We start from the raw sequence: 25,674 nt of genomic DNA on the forward strand, positions 1-25,674 counted from the left end.
ACAACCCAGCCTTATCTCGCACCTCCGCTCCACGGTTGACCCTCACTCAAAACTTCAAGCTTTTGCCTTCAGTGGTTTCTTTTGGGTGTTAAAAAAAACATAGTCAATCACTCAACTTCCGAATTATGAACAACTGGCTCCCGTAGATGTTTCTCCTCAATATCGATATTCTATCTTACCAATTCCTGTTGTGTCAAATACCTATTTTCACAATTAGCAATTCTTAACAAATCAACTTTAACAGTTTCATAAACATTTTACGAGTTGTAAATAAAAATATTTTTACTGTGTTATGCCAACTTTACCACTATCCACTTTTCCGAGCAATCCTCCATTCAAAGGTATTTCCCCATGTATTTCATTTTGTTCATTCCCAAGCAGTTAGTGGATATTTTTCGACAGCATTATAACAGTTATGCCTTACAATAAACCAATATTTATTTAAAATATAAAAATGTGAAAATAACAAACACTAAGAAAAAAACATACACATTCTCACACTCACTCACACAAACAAAGAAAAAAAGCAACTTAAAGCAAAAACAGCAGCCTCTATTTAATATTAAAGGAAAGGAAATTTAAATCATCCATTCAACTTCAAAGGAATTTATTTTTGCTATTGTCCGAGAGGTTGAAAAAAAAAAAACAACATCAAATGTACAATTATGGACAACATATTTATTTATATTTATGTAAATCACACTCAGATCGAAACGATATGTTTTCGAGCAGCAGCGGCAGTGGAAAACAAACAATCAAACGAACATATTTTGTGGTATGTGTTTTAACGTTTTTTTTTTTCAATTCAAGATAAGTTTTCACAACCATAAAAAATATATATCAGAGACAATGGCCTTTGGCCATCGAGTCACAGAGATTGCTGCGTAGACATACGTTTTTAATAATAAAATTGAAATTCAACCTGTTATTATTTTTTTTTTTTTTTGTTTTCGCTGCTGTGTATAATACAAATATTATTAAATTGTAAATTATATAAACATTGGGATGGCACGATTTGGAGATCCAATAAAATGTTGATGGGGCATGTAAGTCCACGTCTTCGTATAGTCCCCATATAAGGTTACATCCCGATATTCGGTATTTTGTTGATTTTAGCTACATTATTCACCGGAATTGTTTCAAATTTGGTAGTTAAAGTTCATAATGGATACTTCAGCCTAATACAGAAAATTGTATGTGCACGTCCCCATCTTCAAATAGCCCCTATATAACGGTACCTCCTGATATTGGGTATTTTGATGATTTCAGCGACATTATTCACCAGAATCGTTTCAAATTTGTATTCGAAGTTCGAAAGGGACACTACAGCCTAAGACAGAAAATTGTCTGTGCACGTCCCCATCTTCATATAGCCCCCATATAACGGTACCTCCCGATATTCGGTTTTTTGATGATTTTAGCGACATTATTCACCGGAATTGTTTCAAATTTGGTATTTGAAGTTCTTAATGGACAGCCTGTGACAGAAAATTGTCTATGCATTTCCACGTCTTCCTCCTCTCAATATTCGGTATTTTGATGATTTTATAGTCATTGTTTACCGGAATTGTTTCAAATTACGTATTTAGAATTCGTAATGGGATCTACAGTCTGTGACAGAAAATTGTCTATGCAGGTCCAGGTCCCACATATCAGTACCTCTCTATATTTGGTATTTAGACGAGTTTAGGTACAATACCCACCGAAATTGTTTGAGATGTCGTATTTGAAGTTCGTAATGGATGCTACAGCCTATGACAAAAATTGTCTATGCTGGCCCAGGTCTTCGCACAGCTCCAACTTAACACCACCTCCTTATATACGATCTTTTGATGATTTTAGCTACATTATTCACCGTTTATTTCAAATTTTCGAATTTGAATATGGTAATGGCTTATGACAAACAATGCCCATGTACAATGAAATGGCTATATTCGGTATTTTTAAAATTTAAACAGAATATTTTAAGGTTTTCATTTTTTGAAAATTTTAAAATTCGTTCCAAATGGTGGAGGGCATTAAAAGTTCGGCCCGGCCGACCTCACTGCTTTTTAACTTGTTAGTACTCCAAATGCACAATTTCTTCAGTTTGGACAAAATATTTTATTCAAAACTTGATATTCAGGGGGAGCTGAAAAAAACTGCAACCAACTTCAGACTGCTGTCATTTCTAAGCCACTTGTCCGACAGCTGTTAAAATTATTACGGTGACAGCCCATTATATTTTTTAAAAGTGTACAACAGCATTTTGGTGAGAATTCTCCAGTAAAAAAGTTATTCGTGATGGAATTGAAGCGTGATAGTGTGATTTCTTTATATTTGGCAGGAAAACCACAAATGGTTATCGTCAGAGCACTTCAGCATTTAAATGTGAATAAATCTTTTGTGACTCGTACTATCGCTCGTTACCGTGGTACTGGTAGCGTAGACCGACGTCAAGGAAGTGGACGGAAGAAAACAGCAACATCTGCAGAATTGGTTCAAAAAGTAAATAAGCTACTTAATCCGGACCCGCGTAGCAGTGGCCGAAAAATGGCTCGTGAGCTGAACATATCCCAATATTCCATTCGGCAAATACTGAAAAATGAGCTCGGGGTAAAGCCATTGAAATTCCAGGCCAAGTGCAAGAACTTACACCGCAACAGAAAGAAAATAGACTCAAAAGAGCTAAAGAGTTGTTTCGCATGGCCGAAAGTGGTGAACAACCGAATTTGGTATTCTCCGATGAGAAAAAGTTCGTTGTCCAAAAGTTTGTAAACAAACAAAATGATCGTGTTTACTTGCCAAAGAGGTCAGCTAATAATGTGCACCTTCGGTTGGCCACCAGAACTCAAGCACAGGCCATGGTGATGGTGTTGGATGCCATAACAGCCGATAGTCGCTCTCCGCTTGTATTTATCGACCGTGGCATCAGAATGAATGCCGAATATTATCGCGAAAATATTCTGGAGGGTGTATTAAAGCCTTGGGCACGCAAACATTTTGGCCGCAGACCTTGAACATTCCAAGAGGACTCAGCACCATCGCACTTAGTACGCGCCACCCAAAAATGGTTACAAAATGAGGTTCCTCGCTTCATTTCCAACGCACAATGGCCACCAAAAAATCTCCGGATACCAATCCGTTGGACTATTGTGTCTGGAGTATTTTGGAAGCAAGGTTGGCACTAAAAAATACCAAAGTGTTGATCAACTCAAGCAAGCGCTTCGCCGGGAATGGGCCAAAATACCGCAGAGCAACATTCGGGCAGCGTGTGACGGTTTCATTGGCCGTTTGAAGGCCACAATTCGTGCCAAAGGTGACCAATTCCAACAAATCTAAACTTATCATAAAATTTGAAGCTATTTCCGAACTTTTTTTGCTTTAATTCAATAAAATTTAAAAAAAGGTAAAAATTATGGTGTTTGACTTTGTTGTAGTTTTTTTTTTCTCGTCCTGTACATCTCTCCATCCTACACACCAACAGTGATTACACAATTAGTAGAGTTTAGTACTTTTAGAACAATCATAGTAAGTATTTACAAAACCACCACCAGATTTCAAGACCAGATACAAACAGAGATCAGTTTCAAATCTCGGGATTGTAGCTCTAGTAATATTTAGTACTTTTCGCATAATTTTTCCAAAAACCACCTCCATATCTCAATCCTGGACACCAACAGTTATGGCAATATGAAATTTTACGATTTCTGCCTTATCCCTTTACCCACTTAGTATTTTTCTAAAGCCACAACCAGATCTAAACACCAGATACCAAAAGTGTCTTCAACATCAATTTTCGGGATTCCAGTTCTATCCCTTCACTCAATATCCAATTTGGTACCACTTAGTACTTTTCCAACAATTATAGTACACATTTCCAAGCCCACCTCCATATCTTAATCAGAGACACCAACAGTGACCTTAACATAAAATTTCGGAATTCCAGCTCTATCGGTTCACACAAATCCAAATTGTACCAAATTTAGTGCACATAAGAACGAATTTCCTAAATTTTCCTACATACCCCAATCCTATACTCCCGTTTTCCATAACTACTTGTGTGCCGCCTTTTTACAATCCCATAGAAATCTCATTACCAAATTTTGGATTCCAGACCTATCGTTTCACCCATATTAAAATGCTATAGACATACTTTTAATGAACTGGTTAGAATCGGGTTATGCGAATGGAAAGACCCATATCTCTGGACCCAGAAAAGGTGTTAGCACAAATTGTAGCTTTTTGGAAATGTAAGGTCAGCTATAATTTAGCATCAATTTTGTTGACCACCATAATGGGCCCTTTTTCGACTTTTTGGGGGTTTTATAAAAAATCCGTGTCCAAAAAATTGATGACTATTACTTCCGAAAAGTGACCACTTACTCCATCATGTGACCAATTGCTGGATAGGTGTTTTCATCAGCTTACAAACGATACTTATATTGTCTATATCGGGTAAGTGGATCTGAGTCCAGCCCGGGTCTTGAACCCGGACTTTCGGTTTAAAAAATCTATCAATAAAAAAATACGTACTCCTGGAAAAAAATGAAAAAATCGAAGAGTTTTTACTTAACTAGAGTTGTTCACAAATTTCAGAATTCCGCCTCTATCGCTTCGCCTAAATACAAACTGTACCAAATTTAGTACCATGTAGTACACATTTCGAAAACTACCAAATTTCAGGATTACAGCTCTATCGGTACACCCAAATCCAATTTCTATCAAATTTAGTACATTTAAGTACGTGTGAGTACAAATTTTGAAAACAACCTCTATATCTCAATTCAACATTCCAACATTAATCTTATTTTCAAAGTTCATGATTCCACCCCTATCGGTTCACACAAGTACAAATTGTACCAAATTTATTACCATTTAGTTCACATTTCCATAACTACATACATCATACAATCTAAAAGGAATCTTATTCCTAAATGCAGGGTTCCAACTCTATCGGTTCTTCCAAAATTGAATTCAGTATCACGGCACATACGTACGAATTTCCAAAGTTTCCTACATACCCCTATTCTACACACCCACAGTATTCCAAATTTCAAATTTCAGCATTCAACACCTATCGGTTCGCCCAAAGTACCATTCAGTACACATAAGTACAAATTTCGAAAACTACCTTCATATCCAAATCTTACATTTATCATAATTTTAAATTTCACGATTCCAGTTCTATCGGTTCACCCAAATCAAAATTTAGTACATTTAAGTAAAAATTTTCAAGACTATCTCTATGTCCCATTTCAACAATCCAACATTTATCTTATTTCCAAATTTCAGGAGCCAGCTCTATTTGTTCAGCCAAATGTAAATAGTACCCAATGTACATTAAGTACACATAGGTACATATTTTCAAAACTATGTACATCGTACAATCTAACAGAAATCTTATTCCCAAATTCAGGATTCCAACTCTACGGGTTCTCCCAAAATTGAATTTAGTACCACTGAACTTAGTACCATTTAGTACTCATACGTAAGAACTTTTTTCGTACCCCAATCCAACAATGCAAGTACATCGACCATGCTCCTCTTCCTTGATTCCCATTTCAAATTTCAAGTTTCCAAACCTAACCATTCGCAGGATACGAAATGGTACCAAATGTAGTACATTTTAGTACTTTTCGTACACTTATAGTCCGAATTTCAAAAAAAACCTCTAGTATATCCATCGAAATGTATGATGATATACTAGAGTCAGTGATCCGTGGTCATCATTTCAAATTTAAAAGTTCTAGCTATACTTGGTACGTCAAATACATGCATACCATATTTAGTACTTTTTGTACTATTTTAATACGAATTTCCACATTACACATTCGAATGTACGACAAACGACGAATCCTATCAATGGCACATTGTTTTTCACTTTTGCCCCGAAGATAGACATAAATATCAAAAGTTTGCTCTCCGGAGATTGAATGCAAACACTGTTCGTTCATATCGCTGGAAAAGCAGGTGCGCTTATCCATAGCCAGAGTTTGTCGTAGCATTTAAATCTGTAACAGAAGTGAATATTCGGCATTCAATTACACGCGGAAATTGTATATCATTTCGCCATTAATATTGAAAGTTAATTATTTATTGGGTAATGGTTCATTATTAAATTGAATTATTTTTGTAAAATTATTATGTTACAAGGATTTTAAAAACAATCGCAAAAACTTATCTGCAAGTAATACATTCAAATTTAAAGCCATCATGTCACCTAACTCCTCGGAAATACATTTGATGGTATTTGAGCTTTCAAACGTGCATACTATATGATTGTCAGCTCTTATTCAAGGATATGACGAAGGCCTTATAACTGAAGGTTTAATCAACATTATCGTTACCTCAAGAATTTCTAAGACATCGCTTGTATCTCTTTAACAAAATTATAAACATTTTATCATCAATTTTGGAAATATTTCTAATTTAACGCTTTCCAGCTGCAGGTTTCTCTTTTTTTAGTCAAGACAATTATGACATCGAAAACGAGTGAAGAGTGTATCAGGCAATAAATCTTTTCCATACTTCCACAAAATATCACTGAGACGTAAAAGCTGGCTAGAATGGTATGTAAAAGAATGCAATCTTATTAGAAAATGTAAAAAAAACAGTAAGGAAAGGTCAAAATTCGGACGGATCCGACTATATGATACCCTACACCACTATGCGTAGTTTGTAGAGCTCCCGTTTGGCTTTGGAGCAGTTATGGTTTGCTATGGGGCACATGATATCACTTGGAGAAGGAAAATATTAAAATGAAGTAAAAAAGCAGATAAGATCGGTTGGGCCGAACTTTTAATACCCTCCACCATTTGGAAGGAACTTGAAAATATTCAAAAAACTTCCGGAAACAACCACTTAAATGAAAACTGTTATATGGCTTACGAGATTTTTTGCCATAGGCTGTAGTACCCATTACGAACTTAAAATACCAAATTTGAAACAATTCGGGTGAATAATGACGCTAAAATCATCAAAATACCGAATATTGGGAGGTACCGATATATGGGGGCTATACGAAGACGTGCACCTGCATACAAACATTTTTGTCATAGGCTGTAGCACCCATTACGAACTTCAAATACGAAATTTGAAAAAATTCCGGTAAATAATGTTGCTAAAATCATGAAAAGACCGAATATCGGGAGGTACCGTTATGTAAGTGGTATACAAAGAAGTGCACCTGCATACGACATTTTTCCATAGGTTGTAGTAACCATTAAGATCTCCCAATACGAAATTTGGAACGATTTTGATGAATAATGTTGCTGAAATCATCAAAATACCGAATATCGGGAGGTACTGTTATATTGGGCTATACGAAGACGTGGACCTCCGTACAAAAATATTTGTCATAGGCTGTATGACCCATTACGAACTTCAAATACGAAATTTGTAATAATTCTGGTAAATACTCTCGCTGAAATCATGAAAATACCGAATATCGGGAGATACCTTTATATGGGGGGCTATACGAAAACGTGGAACGATATGGCCCATTTACGAACTTAACCTACTGCCTACTGGTAAACTATACATGTATATAAAATGTTAGCCTTCTATCTCAATTCGTTCGAAGGATAGCGTGATTACAACAGACAGACGGACATCGCTAAATCGTCTTAGAATTTTACGCTGATTCAGGAGGATTTCGAGGAGTTACAAACGGAATGACAACAGAGCCGAGTTACACAAAGGGCAAACATACGTTCCGAAACTCACTCCAATTGGGCTGATATTAGCCATTATTTGCACAATAATAATAGGATTATTAGGATTAGGGGATATACATGTGAGCTATATTTAAATCGTAGCCGATCTCGCTAAAATTTAGCAAAGGTATTTCCGAGCTCTATTATATATCTGGTACCAAATATCATTGTTGTCGAATGCATATTACGAGTGCCAACATTTAGTCGAGTGCCAAAATTTAGTCCCTTTGGGCTGATATTAGCTATTTGGTGCACAAAAATTTGTAATCGGATAAAGATATACATGGGAACTATATCCAAATCTGACACGATCTTGGCAGCATTTTAGGGAACTATTTCTGAGTGAGAATTAATTTGAAATCGGATAAAAATATATATGGAAGCTATATCCAACTCGGAACCGATCTCGATAAAATTTAGCAAAGATATTTCTGAGCTGTTTTCGATATATTTCCCTGAATATCGTTGTTACGGAGTGCATATTACGGCTGTGGGTAACAAATATGACAAATCGAATGAACAGTATATATGGGAGCTATAGCTATATCTGAACCGAACTTCACCAAAGTTGACATACTAGCTTCTATACTCAATTCGGTCGTAAGTGCCAAATTTCATCCAATTGGGGCAAATATTAGACGTTTGGAGCACAATCAAAGGTAAATCGGACGAAGTTATATGTGGGAGCTATATCCAAATCTGAACCGATCTCGATAAAATTTAGCAAATGTATTTCTGAGCTGTATTTCATATATTTCCCCAAATATTGTTGTTACAGAGTGCATATTACTTCTGCGGAGGACAAATATAACAAATCGGATGAACAATATATATGGGAGCTATAGCTATATCTGAACCGATTTCGATCAAATTTGGCATACTTATTTCGTACGTTTGTACGTGCAAAATTCCATACTATTCGGACTGATATTACACGTTTGGTGCACAAACGGCAAATCGGACGAAGATATATATGGGAGCTATATCTAAATTTTGACCGTTTATCTCCAATTTCAATAGGGTTCGTCCTTGGGCCAAACAAATGATTTGTGCAAAATTTCATCTGGATAGGGCAATAAATGCGAACTGTACTTTGTTTACAAAAATACATGGACAGACGGACGGACGGACATGCATAAATCGACTCAGAATGTGATTCTATGCAGATCATCAAAAGGAACTATGGGTCTATCTCGTTTCCTTTTGCCTGTTACAAACAAATGCACAAAGACATAATACCCTGACCACCTTGTGGTATAGGGTATAAATATCCGTCGGTTTTGCCGGCAGATGTATACCCTCAGTCGATGCCATGAATTTGCGGAGAAGGAAAGTGTGGATCGACATATCCCATGTTTTCATTAGATCTATGGTTGATAGAAATTTCAGATACACGAAGTTTGAAATAAATTTCTGATGTGTTTCGCATTTTATGAGATTATAATTTAATCGAGGTGTCGGAAGGAGTGGACCAACAAATACCATATTCACAACAGATCTTGTGTTGGTAAGAATATTATGGTGTGCTAAGTTTGAAAAGAATTTATTCGGATGTTCATGTTCCACAAATGTTATTAACATTTGTGGGAGAGGTACCAGAAGGAGTGGTTTGATCTATTCCATTTTCATACACGATTTATAATTGGAAGAGATACTAAGATCTGTGAACTTTGAAGACAACTCATCTCTTCTTTCACATTATATAAGCGTTACGATTATTCAAAACTTTGACCATTGGGAGAGGTACCAGAAGCAATGTTCCGATCTATTAACTCATCATATCAAATATAGGGTTCTTACAAATATTAGAAAATGCGAAATTTTGAACATTTTTGGGGAAGGTACCAGAAGGAGTGGACCGATATTGTCCATCTCCGACCTCGATCGAAGTTTGATAATTATAATACGATGTACAATGTTTGGTCGAAATCAGATACTCACTTCGAGTGTTATCGTGCGCTCAAGCCAGACAGACAAACTGATAGATCGACTCCAAACGTCCTGAAACGGATTTCCGATGAGGCACGTTTTGGCCGTATCAAATGATATATACCCTCTGTAGCCATATGGCTGAGGGTATAAGAAAATTCGCTCTCTTCTCCAACGTCACTTATTTGCGTTTATCAATTCTCCATTACTGATCCATATTTGACCATTTTTTATTCATCATAAATTTACTTTTACGATTTCATACTTTTAAATTTCTCCCCCAAGTTTCTATCGTATGCAGCGCATTAAAAGAACAAAAAAAAAACTTTATCCAAAAAAGAACCTAACAAAATTTTGAAAAACTATTTTAAACTGTTGGCGGTGGTGGTAGTGGTGATGGGGCAATGCACATCCTTGCGAAGATGTGAAGTGAGTTGCGGAGCTGAACAAATGCTCAACGTGAGTAAAGCATTTACGTTGATTATGATGAATTGATGGTATAGCTTGGTGGCTGCTGCTGCTGCAGTTGGAGTTCGAGTTAAGCCATGTTTTTGCTGCAGCAACGTGAAAGAGGAGGAGAATACATATTGAGTTGAAGTCTTTACAAGTGACGTTAATAGAAATTCAAAGGATTTTCAATTTGAACCATTGCCTATATATAACAAAGAGGGGTAAGGAGTAAAAGAGAGAGAGAGAGAGAGAGAGCGAGAGCGAGAGCGAGAGCGTTTGGATGTGGATGTGGGTACATGTGAAACGGAATTGTCAAAATGTCTGCCTTGAACTGGTGTACTATGGCCAATATAGCCAACATTTGAAAGGCAATGTTCGATTGGTGGCATGCCATGTAGATGCCTTTTGGTTTGTTTTTTTTTTCTCTTCTTCTCGTTTTGGCTTATTACGGTTTTTGGCTGTCAGTGGCAAGGACATGTTGGCCGATCGTAGTAACATTGCAATGACATGGAAATATATCAATTTAAATGAGAGATATTCGTTATGAATGCCATTGCAAACAAATGAAAGCGTTTTGTAAGGGAATCTGGTTTTGCAAGGCAGTTGGTATTAACGAATTTTTGGAAACTTGGCATGTGTATGTGGCGGTTATTGCTCCGTAATTTGAAACACGTGAAAAGCCATGGAAGGCAAACTATAGAAAGAAAGCTGTCAGTGAGCCTATGGATAGAACAAATATGAATATTGAAGGAAGCATTTGCTAAAGATCCTCCAGAAATAGAAGACCTGTTCAGTGTTCTTGATGGGAGAAGGGGAATTATCGGGTCAACACCGTTTGTATAATGATGTTAAACTTTTCAAAAAACCATAAAGTGGGTGAGGTCGTTGTATGGGGGCCATGCCAAAACGGGAACCTCCATAGACAATTTTACACTTCAAGGATGGTCATCTACCAAATCGTCTTAAATACCCAATTTGAAACAATTTTGTGGGTAACTGTGACTAGGATTATCAAAATACCGAGTATCGGTGGGTATCGTTATATGTGCGCTATAGAAAAACGTGGACCTATATTTTCAATGTTCTGCTGCCGGAGCTAGAACCCATTACGAACTACAAATACCAATTTTTAAACAAATCCGTAGAAAATTGTGGCAAAAATTATCAAAATACCGAATATGGCAGTTATATGGGGGCTATACAAAAACATGGACCTATATATATTATGTTCCGCCACCGGAGGTAGAATCCATCATGAACAACAAATTCCAATTTTTAGAAAAATCCCTGAACAAATGTGGCAAAATCTTTAAAATACCGACTATTGGGAGGTGCTGTTATATGGAGCCTATACCAAAACGTGGACCTATACATGCAATGTTTCGCCACACGAACTAGGACCCAGTATGACCTACAAATACCAATTTTTAGAAAAATCCGTAAAAAAAAATTGGCGAAAATCATCAAAATACTGAATAATGGGAGGTACCGTTTTGTGCGGGCTACATTAAAACGTGAATCTATATATTATGTTCCGCCACAGGAGCTAGAACCCACTATGACTTACAAATTCCAGTTTTTAGACAAAAAAATAGCAAAAAATAATCAAAATACCGAATATCTAGAGGTACAGATACATGTCATTTTCAATACCAACCATCCAAGACACAAAACAAATTGTTCTTCCAACTTTTGAAGTTCTACATCAAATCGGACATCGTTAAATCGACTTAGAAATTTATGCTGATTAGGAAGGTATATACTTCATGTGGTCAACGACGAATATTTAGGGATGTCACAAATGGAATGACAAAGTTAATATAGGAGGGTATTTCAAGGTGGAGGGTATAAAAATAATTGAGGGAAATGTCCAGCGTATTATGAACAAGACCTAAAGTTTAAATCACACGGAAATCTAAAACAAGTAAGAAAGTATCAGTTGTTTTACCGACAGATGTATACCCTATGTCAATATATTAAAATATGATTTGACTTAGATTATGATTATTCAAAATGTTGAGTCTTTATGGAGGATTCCACATTTCTCATCTGAACCAAATCTGAGCCGAGCCCGATTTGGACTTACCGACCTTAACTTTAAATAGGATAAGTGATAATTTTTGGAAAATGTGGAAATATGCGTGAGGTACCAGATATATTGGACCAAATATTCCTCTTCATTAAATACTAATAGAAATATTTGGATGTGCAAATTTTGATGAACATCAGGCAACGACGAGTTTAAACAATTTTTTGGGAATAACTGTCAATTGTAATTTTAAACTTTTGTGGAGAATGTACGTGAAGAAACGATAAGCCGATAAATTCCATATTCCATTCAGTTGTCCGCTTGACAGAAATATTTAGATATGCCAAGTTTAAATAGAATCGCTGAATTCTTAGGCAAGTTATAAAATATATAAATAGTTAATATTGTTACTCTTTGTAGGGCAGGTAGCAGAAGGAGTTGTCCGTAATCTATCATTTTCACACCAGAACTTGAGTAAGTAAAAATATTGGGATATTTGAAATTTGAAGAGAAACGGATATTTTTTTGCATTTTATGAGAGATATTATTGTTCAAAGTTTTGGCCCTTTGTAGGGGGAGGTACCAGAAGGAGTGAACCGACATAATCCATCTTCACACACGATATTGTGTTGACAGAAATATTGAGATGTGTAAGGTTTGAAAATAATCGGATGGTCGAATGGTCGCGTTCTATAAGCTTAATGATTATTCAAAATTTTGACCCACTTGTGGGGGAGGTACCAGTAGGAGTGAACCGACATAACCCATTTTCACACATGATAGAAAATTTTAGGTGTGTTAAGTTTGAAAATAATCGGATGGTCATTTCACGTTCTGTGAGCTTCATGATTATTCAAGATGTTGACCCCTTTATGGGGGAGGTACCAGAAGGAGTGATCCGACATGACCCATTTTCGCACATGATCTTGTATTGATAGAAAATTTGAGGTGTGTTAAGTTTGAAAATAATCGAATGGTAATATCGCGTTCTATGAGCTTCATGACAATTCAAAATTTTGACCCCTTTATTGGGGGAGGTACCAGAAGGAGTGGTCCGACGTAATCCATCTTCACACCAGAATTTGTGTTAGTAAAAATATTGGGATATATGAAAGTTGAAGAGAAACGGATTGTTTTTTGTTTTGAGAGATATAATTATTCAAAATTTTGACCCTTTGTGGGGGAGGTACTAGACGGAATGGTCAGATCTCATCCATCTTCACACCAGTCTTTGGGTTAATAACAATATGTGTTGTGTGTAATTTGAAGACAATCGGACTCATACATCACAGTTATAAGAGTTATAACTATTCAAAGTGCTTACCCTTTGTGGGGGAGATATTTGATGGGGTAATTCGATATTGTTCATTTTCGCACCTGACATAGCACTAATACAAATATTGCGATTTGCAACGTTTACACCAAATGCGAATATCGTTTTTTAACTTTTCTATACAGTAAATTATTTTCTGTGAACGTTTTCTGTGGAAGGTACTAGAAGGAGTGAACCGATATTGCCCAACTCCGAACTCGATCTAAGTTTGACACAAATATTACGATGTACCAAGTTTGGATCAAATCGGATAATCCCTTCGAGAGGAAGACAGACGGACGAACACCCCTAGATCGACTCCAAAATCCTGAAGCGAATTTGGCCTTAAGGGACCTTGGGGCTTAAACCATTATATCGATGACCATGCATTGGCCGTATCAAATAATATATACCGTCTGTAGCCATATGGCTGAGGGTATACTGGAGACGGTGTACACATAGTGGGATCATTGATGGTTTTTAATAAAAAAAATCATTGATAGTTGGGGACAATTAGCAGAATTTCATTGGAAAAAAACCTAAAATCTTTTAGTAACAGCGAACGAAATCACAATTCGACTTTTAGATTCCTCATTTTCACCCAATCAACTAAAAATCTATTTTCGATTTTTATACCCTACACCACAAGGTGGTCAGGGTATTATGTCTTTGTGGATTTGTTTGTAACGGACAAAAGGAAACGAGATAGACCCATAGTTCCTTTTGATGATCTGCATAGAATCACATTCTGAGTCGATTTATGCATGTCCGTCCGTCCGTCCGTCTGTCCATGTATTTTTGTAAACAAAGTACAGGTCGCATTTATTGCCCGATCCAGATGGAAATTTGCACAGATCAATTGCTTGGTCCAAGGACGAACCCTATTTATAAAATTGGAGATAATCGTTCAAAATTTAGATATAGCTCCCATATATATCTTCGTACGATTTATCTTTTATTGTGCACCAAACGTGTAATATCAGTCCGATTAGTAAGAAATTGTGCACATACAACCAAATTAGGCCTGCAAATAAGTATGGCAAATTTGATCGTGAAGATCGGTTCACATATAGCTATAGCTCCCATATATATTGTTCATCCGATTTGTTAGTTTTGTCCTCCGCAGCCGTAATATGCGCTCTGCAACAACAATATTTGGGGAAATATATTAAATATAGCTCAGAAATATCTTTGCCAAATTTTATCGAGATCGGTTCAGATTTGGATATAGCTCTCATATATTACTTTCGTCCGATTTACCTTTAATTGTGCACAAAATGTCCAATATTTGTCTAAATGGGATGGAATTTGGCACTTACGACCGAATTGAGTCTAGAAGCTAGCGTGTCAAATTTGATGAAGATCGGTTCAGATATAGCTATAGCTTCCATATATATTGTTCATCCGATTTGTTATATTTGTTACCCACAACCGTAACATGCACTCCGTAACAACGATATTCAGGGAAATATATAAAACACAGCTCAGAAATATATTTGTCAAATTTTATCGACATCGGTTCAGATTTGGATATAACTCCCATATATATCTTTATCTGATTTCAAGTTAATTTTGCACCAAATGGGCAATACAAGTCCAAATTTAAAAGATATAAATGCTTCGGCATATTTAGTCCTTTGAATTTTAAATTATAATTTTAATCTAATAAACTTTTAATTCTTATGTGGAGCTCAACTAAATTAGGAAAGTGGTGTAGGGTATCATAAAGTCGGCCCCGCCCGACTTTAAGACTTTCTTTACTGGTTTTGGTATTAAATTTTTTGATGCGTTGCTTAGCCAAAGAATGCCGAGATCATCGTGGTGAGCATAACATCTGAAAACCTTGCAATCGTCGCTCGTATAAAAACGAAAATCATACGAAATATTTGGAATATCGAAAATCAATTGGAAAAATCGACTATGGTATTCACCATGGGCAAAATTGATTTTTACACTTTTCAATACTAATAATCGATTAATCGAAATGAATTAATCGAAACATGTGGGTTCAGCGAACCCAATCTCATTACATTTAAATGTGTTTAATATAAATACAAAAATAGACGTTGAATCAATAAACACCTCCAAAAAAGAATTCCCCTCCTGAGACCCTCAATGCAGCTAAAAAATTTTTAAAGGACATCGGAAACATTCCCCAAAAGGAATTTTAAAAATTTCCTCAAAACAGTTCTTTCGAATAGTATCGGATTAATCTGCACCGCTGACCATGCATGGGCTAATCGTATTGCTCATATTTCAATATATTTTCTATGAAACCATATTTACGCATTTCATACGGCTCTCAGGAGAGCTCCCTACACCCCCCTTAGAATGCATTTCAAAATGTTTTGTTTTATTTTCCACGAAAGTGCGGAGGTACACAACTTTCCAAAAGGCTCTTTGATGATTTGTTGCATCTTTTTTTTTTGGTTGGAGGTTTGGATAGCTCTATGATAGCTTCATTCATTCGACAAGGGAGGGGAGGATATAGCACAGTTCCATGGTAAACACTGCACATCTCTTTGAACCCATTTTTGCATGTGCAGTCAATTCCATGCCATGACTTTGAACTACATTCATACATACGTATGAGTGTGTGTATGTATGTATGTGTATGAGTATCTGCATGCGAATATGCATTTCGTGAATTGCCATTCACAGTGGAGTGACCATGTTTTATGTGATCTTGGCGCTATTTGACTTAATTTACGCTATGTTGTGTTGCATCAGCGTAAGTGGGTGTTTCCGGCACTTTAAGGCCACTCAAACTCCAGCCTCCTGCCGTGGCTGCTGATGCTGATACTGCTGCTGTTTCTGTTCAAAGGAATTATTGCCGGTTGCAATGTTATTAATGTGAGACTGTTATTGCTTATGATACGATTTTCTTTACCTGTTGACGACGGGTACTCAATGGAGATAATAGAATTGATGGGCCGAACAAAAAATATTAAATCTGGATTTTCCTTTGGTAGAAGCATTAAATTCAGTATGGGAGAAAAGTGAATTAAAGAAATGTGAAAGGCATTCGACTTAAAAACTGAACATTGGAATTAAGGGAGATATGTGACGTGAAATGCTAAAGTATAAACATTATCTGGTTTACAAAAGAATAATGCGATGAAAAAGTCCCTGACTGATTCATCAACTCTTAGGCGAAAAGGTTGAAGCTAGAATCTTAACATTTTGTGTGTGGATCAATGTTGGTGAGACTATTGTGAATAAGGCTTGGTTTTTGGAAGTACTTAAATTTTGCTAAATTTTTTTGAAGTAGAATTCTGATATTTTAAATTATGGATGCATCTAAATGTTTTATTCGGAATTTCGAACTATAATTATACCCTACAATACTATATGTAACACCTCGAAATATTGGTTTCCCACATAGGAAAGTATATATGGATCTTTTTATCTCGCCGAGATGATTCGATCTATCCATGTTAATTTGTAATCAAGCTACAGGTCGCAATTATGAACCAATCCTCAAGAAATTGGAAATGGAGGTGGGGTTATGGTCAGAATAGAACCCTATTGTTTTTGGAGATGATTGCAATATATTTAAGAGTTGAAATGGACCAAAAACAGAAAATGATCCTGATTTTGCAGTTGCTCTATTGGCCACAAATATGAACCAATCGTTACATGGAGTTAGAGTTTAGGAGTGGATAGAATCCTATCAATTTTGGGCGGCCATCGGACAATAATTAGCGGGTAAAATAGACCCTAACCTTTATGTAAGAAAATATGAAAATGTCCACTAAACTGCGATTATTTTCAATCCCAGCCAAATAACAAATACATTAAAAGGTCACTTCTGGCCATTACAGTGATGAAATCGGATATATAACAAAATAGGAGCAATATATATGTAAAAGAACTGATCTTATTTATTCTGCATATAAATCAAGAACCGCTGGGCCGATTTTCACAATTCCCATCAATTTGGAATGGTCTCTTCCCAGAAAACGATAAAATCTAAGAAAATCGCGGAAAAATACCCAACAGAAAAGTGAATATCTTTTGTCGATTTTTTTTCCAATTTTTGTCATATTTTTTATCGCATGCGATTTTTTCAATTTGACTAACAATTTTGAGTTGTAATTTCTGTAATTTTTTACGCCCCCCAACACTACGTTTTGAATGTATTATATGCATGTCGCAATTATCGTCCGATCCTCACAAAATTTTGCATGGGGTAGGGTTAGGGTCAGAATTAAAGCCTATTGTTCTTAAGATCTACATTTAGAGGTGCAAATGGACTAAAAAAAATAATTTTTTCTAATTTTGTAGTCGCTCTATAGGCCACAATTGAAAACTAATCGACACGGAATTTCGCATCACAAGAGAGTTAAGGACAAGGAAGAAGTCTAGCATTTTGGATGACCATTGGATTACATTTAGCTTTAAAATGGACCACTTTCGTGTGAAATTGTTTTGATTACTTGCAAAACTACGGAGTGCGTAAATATTGACCAAATTGTCCGGGTCAAAAAACTAAGGGTAACCTCTGGTCGGGGCTACTTCACATTATTTCAAAAACGAAATCTTCCAAAATGGATTTGGATATAAGTGGACTTCGAACATATTGTAGTGTTGTAGGGTATCACATGGTCGGCCCCGCACGACTATAGCCTTTACTTACTTGTTGTACTAAAGTGAAGCGATAATATTGAAGTCTTGACATTTTTTGTCTATTTCAGCCACTAAATATTACCCGATTACCATCAAAAATAGAAGGCTTCTGCCCAACCCCATGTTCTAGTCCCATGCTAACCTCCGCGTCGATTAGACTATAATTGCTACCTGTAAAGCAACTGCAAAATCAGGAAATTTTTCAGTTTTTGGTCCATTTCAGTCCATAAATATTATGCGATAATCTCCAAAAGCAATAGGCTTCTATTCTGACCATAACCCCACCTCCCTGCAAAATTTCGTTAAGATCGGGCAATAATTGCGACCTGTAGGGTGATTACAAATTAACATGGACAGACGGACGGGCGGACATACATAGCTAGATCGACTCAGCTCGGCAAGATAAGAAGATCCATATATAGTTTCTTGTGTCGGAGACCAATATTACGAGGTGTTACATAATTCAATCTCAATCTTATAATTCCCCTCAACACATAGTGTCGTAGGGTATAAAAACCTTCCATATCTCAAGGCAAAATTGAATGAACCCGAAATGAGTACCGATATTCCAATATCATAAAAGGAGAATTTGAATTCCACCAAAATGACTTATATTGATCAGGACGTGATACCCCCATATGGAAACATGGAACGATATTCAAAATTTCTCGTCCCTCCACCACACTATGGAGGGTATATTAACTTTGTCATTCCGTTTTTAACTCTTCGAAATCCTCATGTAAGACCCAGCAAAGTATATATATTCTTAATCAGCGTAAAATTCGATTTCGATTTAGCCATGTCCGCCTGCCTGTCTGTTGTAATCACGCTATCTTTCGAACGAAGACATAGATGCCTAAAATTTTGCAGACATGTTTATTTTGCCAGTAGGCAGGTTAAGTTCGTAAATGGGCAATGTTGGTCCACGTTTTCATATACCCCCCATATAACAGTACCACCGGATATTTGGTATTTTGATGATTTTGGCGACAAACTTCACCGGAATTGTTTCAAATTTGGAATTTGAAGTTCTTAATGGACAGCCTGTGACAGAAAATTGTCTGTGCAGGTCCACGTCTTCATATAGCCCCCATATAACGGTACCTCCCAATATTAGGTATTTTGATGATTTTAGCGTTGTTATTCAGCGGATTAGTTTCAAATTACGTATTTAGAGTTCGTAATGGGTACAGTCTGTGACGGAAAATTGTATAAGTACCTCCCTATATTCGGTATTTTGACGATTTTAGGTACAATACTCACCGAAATTGTTTGAGATGTCGTATTAGAAGTTCGTAATGGATGTTACAGCCTGTGACAGAAAATTGTCAATGCTGGTCGAGGTCTTCGTATAGTTCCGATATAACGGTACCTCCCTATATAGGATATTTTGATGATTTTAGCTGCATTATTCACCGAATTTTTTTTATTTCAAGTTTCGAATTTGAATATGGTAATGGCTTATGACAAACAATGTCTATGTAGGTCCACGTCGTATAAACACCAATATAACGGCTATATTCGGTATTTTTAAAATTTTAACAGAATTTTTAACGGAGTTTATTTTTTGAAAATTTCCAAATTCGTTCTAAATGGTGAAGGGTATTCAAAGTTCGGCCCGGTCGAACTTACTGCATTTTAACTAGTTCGTGATTAAACGCTACCTTCCAATATCTAAAACCTACAAAATAACTAAAATCTGGACGTATCGTTACAAGGGGCTGCATCAAATAATAGGCCTATTTTGAGTATGGCTATATGTTCAATTAGTTGCAAACGGAATGACAAATTTAATGTACTCTCTATTTTATGACAGAGGATATAAAGAGGAAACAAGTAAAAAAGAAGTAAGTTCGGCCGTGCCGAACTTTGAATACCCTTCACCATTTAGAACGAATTTGAAAATTTTCGAAAAAGATAACATTCGCCAAAAATTCTGTTAACATTTTAAAAATACCGAATATAGCCGTTATATTAGGGCCATATTCAAGTCATTACCATATTCAAATTCGAAACTTGCAATAAACGGTGAATAATGTAGCCAAAATCATCAAAATACCGTACATAGGGAGGTAACGTTATATAGGAGCTATACGAAGACCTGAACCTGCATAGACAATTTTCTGTCACAGGCTGTAGCTTCTATTACGAACTTCCAATACGACATCTCAAACAATTTCGGTGAGTATTGTACCTAAAATCGTCAAAAATACAAGGAGGTACTGATATATGGGGCCCATACGAAGACCTGGACCTGCATAGGCAATTTTCTGTCACGGACTGTAGTTCCCATTACGAAATCTAAATACGTAATTTGAAACTACTACGGTGAATAATGACGCTAAAATCATCAAAATACCGAATATCGAGGGGTACCGTTATATGGGGGCTATATAAAGACGTGGACCTACATGGCTAATTTTTTTGGCTTAGGATGTATTATCTATTACGACCTTCAAATACCAAATTTGAAACGATTCCGGTAAATAATGTCGCTAAAATCATAAAAATTCTGAATATCGGGGGGTACCGTTATATGGGGGCTATACGAAGACGTGGACCTGCACAGATAATTTTCTGTCTTAGGTTGTAGTATTCATTACGAACTTCAAATGCCAAAATTTAAACGATTCCGGTGAATAATGTCGCTAAAATCATCAAAATACCGAATATCGGGAGTTACCGTTATATGGAGGCTAAAAGAAAACGTGGACCTACATGGCCCATTTACGAACTTAACCTGCCTACTGGCAAACTATACATGTGTGCAAAACTTTAGCCTTCTATCTCAATTTGTTCGAAAGATGGCGTGATTACAACTGACAGACAGAGTGATAGACTGACGGACAGACAGACGGACATGGCTAAATCGTCTTAGAATTTTACGCTGAGCAAGAATATATATACTTTCATTATTTCGATGAGTTACAAACGGAATTACAAAATGAATATACCCTCCATAGTATGGTGGAGGGTATAAAAACGTCATAGTTATTTATTGTATAACATTTACCAATCTCAATCAATTTACAACGACTTTTTAGACAAACGACATCCTTTTCAAATAAATCGAATGAATTTCTTTTTATTACTCTTATTCAGTCATTATTGATTTCAGTTCAGTTCCGTCAACATTTTTAATCTTGACTCACTTGTTAATCAAACGAAATTCCAAATATGATTATTAATGTCAGCCTAAAAGTATGCCATGTAATAATACATCGCAATCGCACACGATAAGGTTACCATATTCACATGTTGTGATAAAATTTTAGCGGTTCATTGGTTATCATTGAATGTGGTTGGTGGGTTCAACGCCACAGCGACACACCGCACCGCACCACAAACATTTACTTTTCATTTCAAACAAATGGTTTGCCACATATGATTTTGTAAAAACCCAAAATCCATCTTCATCAAATAAGACATTCGAACACAGACACACACACACACACATACAATCAAAACAAATAAAACCGACAAATAACGCCCCATTTGGAATAACACTCATAAGTTAATTGGAAAATTTGTATGTCCAACAGACGAAGAACATACATACATAAGAGGAAGAAATCATCCAAAACTTTTTGATTTTTTTTTTGCTCTCGGTCACTTCTATAGCCACAAATTTTCTCCATGGCATATTGGACAAGTTAGCGCCAGTTTTGCTCATTCCATGAACAAACAACCGAACAAACGAACAGATATCCCCGCCTCCTTCCACCGGATCTCACATTCAGTTAAATGATCAACATAACTAACAAACTTTATTGTTTGTCGTGACCCGGAGAAAAGTGAACAGTGGCTGGCTGGCTAGGCGAGGAGGAAGACCAACAAAGTTGTCTTCACACACCCCTTCCGCCATTCCCTAAAAAAGTTAAAACTCAAAAAAAAAGACATTGTGAGAATAAAAACAAAAACTTCATTGAACACCTCGAGCATTAGCAAACAATTCGTCGTCTATTTGCGAAAATAGTTTGAGAACGGAAGCATTTACATATTCCAGCAGCGGCAACAGCAACAACAAATGCAAAGACAACAAAAGCCAGCGAAAAGTTTTTAAACAAATTCGTTGAAATATTGAAAATTTAAAATAACATCAATTTAAAAGCCAATATTTTTATACCCTCCACCATCCTATGGATCAGCGTAAAATTCTACCGTCTGTCTGTCTTTCCGTCTGTCTGTTGTAATCACGCAATCTTTCGAACGAATTGAGATAGAAGGCTAAAATGTTCCACACATGTTTATTTTCCCACTAGGCAGGTTAAGTTCGTAAATGGGCCATGTAGGTCCACGTTTTCATATAGCCTCCATATAACGGTACCTCCCGATATTCGGTATTGTGACGATTTTAGCAACATTATTAACCGCATTTGTTTCAAATTTGGTATTTGAAGTTCGTAATGAATCCTACAGCCTTTTACAGAAAATTGTCTATGCAGGTCCACTTCTTCGTATAGCCCCCATATAACGGCACCTCCCAATATTCGGTATTTAAATGATCTTAGCGTCATAATTCACCGGAGTAGTTTCAAATTACGTATTTAGAGTTCGTAATGGGAACTACAGTCTGTGACAGAAAATTGCCTATGCAGGTCCAGGTCTTCATATAGGCCCCATATATCAGTACCTCTCTATATTCGGTATTCTGACCATTATAGGTACAATACTCACCGAAATTGTTTGAGATGTCGTATTTGACGTTAGTAATGGATGCTATAGCCTGTGACAGAAAATTGTCTATGCCAGGTCTAGGTCTTCGTACAGCTCTGATATAACGTTACCTCTCTATATACGATATTTTGATGATTTTAGATACATTATTCACCGTTTATTTCTAATTTGAATTTGAGTAGGGTAATGGCTAATGGCAAACAATGCGTATAGACCCTAATATAACGGTTATATTCGCCATTTTTAAGATTTACGTCGTATAGACCCTAATATAACGGTTATATTCGCCATTTTTAAGATTTTAACAGAATTTATAACGGATTTAATTTTTTGAAAATTTCTAAAATCGTTCCAAATGGTGGAGAGTATTCAAAGTTCGTCCCGGTCGAACTTACTGCTTTTTAACTTGTTTTTAAGTGGATTAAATTCATTATCGGGATTATAAGTTTTAGGGAAAATAAGTTCCAAATGAGTACCATTGGAAAAGATAAACATTTTTCGAAAGAGGTAGAAATTAAATCATCACCACCCTTGAAAAAACAACTGAATCGACCATAAAAATTTTGCTGGAAATGAAACAACAAACGAATAACTAGAAGCCCAAAATACTTTTTATATCCTCCACCATAGTATGGTGGGTATATTAAGTATATTATTCCATTTATAACACTTCGAATCATTTTAGACCCTACAAAGTGTATATATTCTTGATCAGCACAAAATGTCCACCCGTCTGTCTGTCCGTCTGTGGACATCACAAAAAAAAATTGAAGTAGGTTGATACAATTTTACTCTGATGTGTGTTTGGTCTGCAGGTATTTTGGTATTGAAAATGTGCTATATGGGTACAAGTCTTCGTATAGTTCCCATATAACGGTAACTCCAGATATTTGGTATTTTGATGATTTTAGAGACTTTATTCACAGGAATTGTTTTAAATTTCGAATTTGAAGCCCGTAATGGGTACTACTCTAAATGTCGGTACCTCCCTATATTCGGTATTTTGATGATTTTAGCTACAATATTCACAGGAGTTGTTTAAATTGTCTTGAACTTCGTAATGGGTACCACAGCCTTGGTTGGGAAATTGCCTATGCAGGTCCACCCCAAAATAACGGTAACTTCCTATACAGGGTGAGATAAAAAAAGACTTCAACAAAGTCAAACGCCATAATTGTAAAAAGTGTTTGCGTGCCCAAGGCTTTAATACACCCTCCAGAATATTTTCGCGATAATATTCGGCATTTATTCTGATACCACACTGTCGATTACTACGAGCGGAGAGCGACCATCGGTTGTTGTGGCGTCCCACACCATCACCATGGCAGGCGCTTGAGTTCTGGTGGCCAACCGAAGGTGCACATTTTCAGCTGACCTCTTTGGCAAGTAAACACGATCATTTAGTTTGTTTACAAACTGCTAGACAACTAATGTTTTCTCATCGGAGAAAACCAATTCGTCAGTTCGAAGCTCTTTTGAGTCTATTTCTTTCTATTGCGGTGTAAGTTCTTGCACTTTTTGGAATTTCAGTGGCTTTACCCCGAGCTCATTGCGAAATGTTCAGCTTACGGGCCCTTTTTCGGCCACTGCGAAGCGGTTTTCGATGAAGTTGCTTCTTTACTTTTCGAAGAATTTCTGCTGATGTTGCTGTTTTCTTCCGTCCACTTTCTTGACGTCGGACTACACCACCAGTACCACGGTAATGAGCGATGGTACGAGACATAACAGATTTATTCACATTTAAATGCTGGAGTGCTCTAACGATAGACACTTGTGATTTTCCAGCCAAATATAAAGAAATCACACTATCACGCTTGAATTCCATCAGGAATATTTGATGATCAAAGTGATCACAAATAATAGCTAAAAACGCTGTAAACTCAATATTTAAGGAGTTATGGCCATTTTAAAATTCTTATTAATTCACACTTAAAAAAGTGATCACAAATAATAGCTAAAAACGCTGTAAACTCAATATTTAAGGAGTTATGGCCATTTTAAAATTCTTATTAATTCACACTTAAAAAAGTGATCACAAATAATAGCTAAAAACGCTGTAAACTCAATATTTAAGGAGTTATGGCCATTTTAAAATTCTTACCAATTCACACTTAAAAAAGTGATCACAAATAATAGCTAAAAACGCTGTAAACTCAATATTTAAGGAGTTATGGCCATTTTAAGATTCTCATTAATTCACACTTAAAAAAGTGATCACAAATAATAGCTAAAAACGCTGTAAACTCAATATTTAAGGAGTTATGGCCATTTTAAAATTCTTACCAATTCACACTTAAAAAAGTGATCACAAATAATAGCTAAAAACGCTGTAAACTCAATATTTAAGGAGTTATGGCCATTTTAAAATTCTTATTATTTCACACTTAAAAAAGTGATCACAAATAATAGCTAAAAACGCTGTAAACTCAATATTTAAGGAGTTATGGCCATTTTAAAATTCTTACCAATTCACACTTAAAAAAGTGATCACAAATAATAGCTAAAAATGCTGTAAACTCAATATTTAAGGAGTTATGGCCATTTTAAAATTCTTATTAATTCACACTTAAAAAAGTGATCACAAATAATAGCTAGAAACGCTGTAAACTCAATATTTAAGGAGTTATGGCCATTTTAAAATTCTTACCAATTCACACTTAAAAAAGTGATCACAAATAATAGCTAAAAATGCTGTAAACTCAATATTTAAGGAGTTAAGGCCATTTTAAGATTCTCATTAATTCACACTTAAAAAAGTGATCACAAATAATAGCTAAAAACGCTGTAAACTCAATATTTAAGGAGTTATGGCCATTTTACAATTCTTACTAATTCACACTTAAAAAAGTGATCACAAATAATAGCTAAAAACGCTGTAAACTCAATATTTAAGGAATTATGGCCATTTTAAAATTCTTATTAATTCACACTTAAAAAAGTGATCACAAATA

This window comes from Musca domestica, unplaced genomic scaffold, assembly GCF_030504385.1.
Source record: "Musca domestica strain aabys unplaced genomic scaffold, Musca_domestica.polishedcontigs.V.1.1 2, whole genome shotgun sequence".
Taxonomy (NCBI): Eukaryota; Metazoa; Arthropoda; class Insecta; order Diptera; family Muscidae; genus Musca; species Musca domestica.